Source organism: Eumetopias jubatus, unplaced genomic scaffold, assembly GCF_037043125.1.
Source record: "Eumetopias jubatus isolate StellerSeaLion01/CBP00866 unplaced genomic scaffold, mEumJub1_p1.0 scaffold_9, whole genome shotgun sequence".
NCBI classification, from domain to species: domain Eukaryota; kingdom Metazoa; phylum Chordata; class Mammalia; order Carnivora; family Otariidae; genus Eumetopias; species Eumetopias jubatus.
In genome coordinates this window covers 22,291,762-22,295,715 of record NW_028274815.1, presented here as the reverse complement: position 1 = coordinate 22,295,715, position 3,954 = coordinate 22,291,762, and the positions used below count along the sequence as shown (strand labels likewise).

General features: G+C 44.2%; 1 pseudogene; it reads left to right on the top strand.

Moving 5' to 3' along the window:
* Nucleotides 1-2,564: 2,564 nt before the first annotated feature.
* Nucleotides 2,565-3,554, top strand: LOC114205839 (glyceraldehyde-3-phosphate dehydrogenase pseudogene; annotated as a pseudogene).
* The last annotated feature ends 400 nt before the right edge of the window (nucleotides 3,555-3,954 follow it).

The window sequence follows — 3,954 nt, the reverse complement described above, 5'->3', positions numbered from 1 at the left end:
CTTTCAAATATTCTTTCAGAGCATTTCCGTTTTTAGGATTTTATGCCACAGATACGCTTGCACACAGGTACACAGACGTATACGCAAGGATAATATAAATTACAATTAGATGATAAAACTACAAATTAGAAGGAAAAAAATATTTGTCCCAGACTGGGCTCTTTGTTGCAAGCAGTAGAAGTAACTTTGGCTGATGAGCAGAAAGTCGTTTGTTATAAAGAACATGGTTGTGAGGACTAGAGAATAGGCTTGATGATAATCCTCAAGAATTACAGCCACAAATCACATATATAAATAGCCTGATGTGTTAAAGGCCCAGAAGAATTCTGCTGCCACCAAAAACTAGATGCTAAATTTGCACTGCCACCAAGAACCTGACTGCAATTGCAACTGTCACTCACACCAGCGCCACTAATATCTCTTCTGCATCAGGAACTTGGGCTTTGTAACCCGTGATGCCCCCAAAGCCATAAGGCCATGCTGCACCCTTGCCAGCATAATAGGTGTCCTACCCAAAGTCCATTTCCTCCTGGGGTCCATTTCTGATTTGGAGATTGGCATGGATACAGGTTGGTGGAGTTTCAAAGGAGACTGGAGAGTGAATATTTCCACGAACATGAAAAATGTTCCAAAGGAGTTGGCCAACCAGAAAACATGACAAATGTCCATTGAAGTGTCTATTAATTGGAGATAGCTAATAGGTTACAGCACCTCCATGCATTAGGAGACAATGCAGCTCTTGAACAGAGTAAGTAGTTTGAAAAATAATGATGTGGGAGAATCTCCAAGATATAATTAATATGTATCATATTCTGTCATTTTTATCTTAAAAAGAGCTATGCATATGTATATATTTGTCCAGGTATACAAAAGTCTGGAAGCATACACAAGACCCTGATAACAATGGCTGCTTCTGGAGAAGGGAAAAAGGAGACCAGGCTGGATGGGGGACGTATTGGTCTGAATTCTGTATATGCCATATGCATATACAATCTATTCAAAATTTTAAAAAGTAAAAATGTTTGCCACATATACAAATTGTGGCCAGTAAACATTTCATAAATTCTTTCACTTCAGGATGTTTGGAAATAAAGCCAGTGAACAGTGGGTATTGTCTACATTGGGATTAAAAGTGAGAGCACAAATACCACTGAGGCTGATGATATCTCAGGGTCAACAACCTCAACTTCGTCTGGTCTATAGGTTGCGCATCTCAAACCCCAAACTGTGAAACAGCATCCACCTGTCCCATAAAACTGGCGTGCCTGGCTAGCACTCCCCAAGCACCCAGTTCAGATCTCTGAAGCTGTCAGTGACTCTGAGGACACAGAGAACTGTTAATAATTATTCCATCCTAAGGAGCAAGAAATGGTCTCCTGCCCACCCCAGAAAGTCTGGGAGGGTTTCTGTGATTCTTTTTTTTTTAATTTAAGATTTTTATTTATTCATGAGAGACAGAGGGGGAGAGAGAAGCAGAGGGAGAAGCAGGCTCCCAAGGAGCAAGGAGCCCGATGCGGGACTCGATCCCAGGACCCTGGGATCATGACCTGAGCTGAAGGCAGATGCTTAACCATCTGAGCCACCCAGGTGCCCAGGTTTCTGTGATTCTTTTGTGAGAAGTTGAGAAAGACCCAAGTGACATTATGAGGCCAGGAGATGTTATAACAAAATGGTTTTGTTTATCTGGGTAGGAGACTGGGTCTATTAACCACAGCCATTTAAACACCCACTGAGTGAGATTCAAAATACTTTCAGGTGAATTATTTAAGATGCTTCCAGCAGCATAAACAGAGTACCCCAACTAAAAGAAGCTCAAACAGTGAGGATATTCATTATTTCACATAACAAGAAGCCTGGTGAAAAGAATTCCAGAGCTGCCTCGTTCAGAAGTTCAACAATGGCAGAGTTCTGGCTCAATCTCTCTGACTTACTTAAGACTTTTCCTTCATGGTGACAAAATGACTGTTGCTGTTCCCAGCACATATCTTCATGTGAGATTAGTGAAGGCACAAAGCATGAAGGACTTCCACATTGCTTGCTCTTGTGCTTTCTCTCACTTGCTCGAGTACTGGTTCTTCTGTTTGTAATCAGGGAGGAAAATCTTTCCCAGAAGCCCCCAGAAGATTTCTCCACCACATGCAGTTGGTCGAAATGTGTGACATGCCCACCTCCGAACCAATCTTTAACAAGGGGTAACGGGATTATCACACTTGTTTTAACCAATCACAGTTCACCCCCAGGGGAGAGTGGGGGATGGGGTGAAAAGGGTTGCCCCTTACTTGTTTGTCTGAAATTCAGTTTTAACTGGCTGTCCTATATTTTTATTTGAGACTCTGGCAATGCTGCTGGGTGACACCCTTATCTTTCCTGGGTCTATTGCCAGACCATACTTAACAAAATCAGTGTTCCATTAGCAAGAATAAGACAGTATTGCCTAAAAGTAGCAATCAACCGTCTGCCTCTTTGCTTTACAAGATTTCCTTCAACTTCTGTTCAAGAAAATCCTGGCTCCCTTTGGCTCTCTGCCCCTCCCTATTTGACAACAGCTGTGTCCCTGAGACATGATGGTGAAGGCCCAACTAAATGGCTTTGGCTACTTTGGGTGCCTGGTCACCAAGGCTGCTTTTAACTCTAGCAAAGTGAATATTGTCTCCATCAATAACACCTTCATTGACCTCGATACATGGTCTATATGGTCCAGTAGAATTCCACCCATGGCAAGTTCAAGGACACAGTCCAGGCTGAGAATGGGAAGCTTGTCATTAGTGGAAAGCCCATCTCCATCTTCCTGGAGGGAGAACTCACTAACATCAAATGAAGTGAGGTCTGTGCTGAACTTATTGTGAAATCCACTGGTATCTTCACTACCCTGAAGAAGGCTGGGGCTCGCTTGAAGGGTAGAGCCAAAAGGGTCATCATCTTTGCCTCTCCTGCTTGTAATGGGCATGAACCATGAAAAAGAAGTATGACAACTTTCTCAAGATTGTCAGCAATGCCTTTTGCACCACCAACTGCTTGGTCCCCAGCCAAGGTTGTCCATAACAACTTTGGCATCATGGAGGGACTCATGACCACAGTACATTCCATCACTGCCACCCAGAAAACTGTAGAAGGCCCTTCTGAGAAGATAAGTGGTGATGGCTGAGGAGTTTTCCACAACATTGTCCTTGTTTCCACCAGTATTGCCAAGGCTGTGGGCAAGGTCATCCCTGAGCTGAAATGGGAAGCTCATTGGCATGGCTTTCCATATCCTCACCCACAAGGTGTTGGTCATGGACTTGACCTGCCATTTGGAAAAAGCTGCCGAATATGACAACATCAAAAAGGTGGTGAAGTGGGCAGCAGAGGGCCCCCTCAAGGGCATCCTGGGCTGTGCTGAGGACCAGGTTGTCTCCTGCAGCTTTAACAGTGTCATGTACTCTTCCACCTTCGATGCTAGGGCTGACATTGCCCTCCATGACCACTTTGTCAAGCTCGTTTCCTGTGATGAAAATGAGTTTGTCTATAGCAACAGGGTGATGGACCTTGTGGTCCACATGGCCTCCCAGGAATAAGCGCCCCAGGAACACCAGCCCCAGGGAGAGCAGGAGAGGCCCCAGCTGCTGGGGAGTCCTTGCCCCAGATAGACCTTCTGATATACTGAAAATCTCTTGTCTTCCACAGTTTCCATCCCAGACCCCCTGAAGAAAGGGAGGCATTTAAGGAGGCCTACCTTGTTGTGTGCCATCAATAAAGTACACTGTACACCCTCACACACAAAATAAAAAGTCCTGGTTTACATGGCCCAGGGTTTTCACATAGCACAAAGGTGCCCAGTTCTCTCTGTGTGTGTGTGTGTGTGTATGTGAGCTGGCAAAGATGAACAGTGACAGAATTGTTAAAAGTAAGATGTGTGTAGAGCATGTTACAACCTGCAATTTACATTTGTATGAGCCAAAGTTTTAAATGCCACTA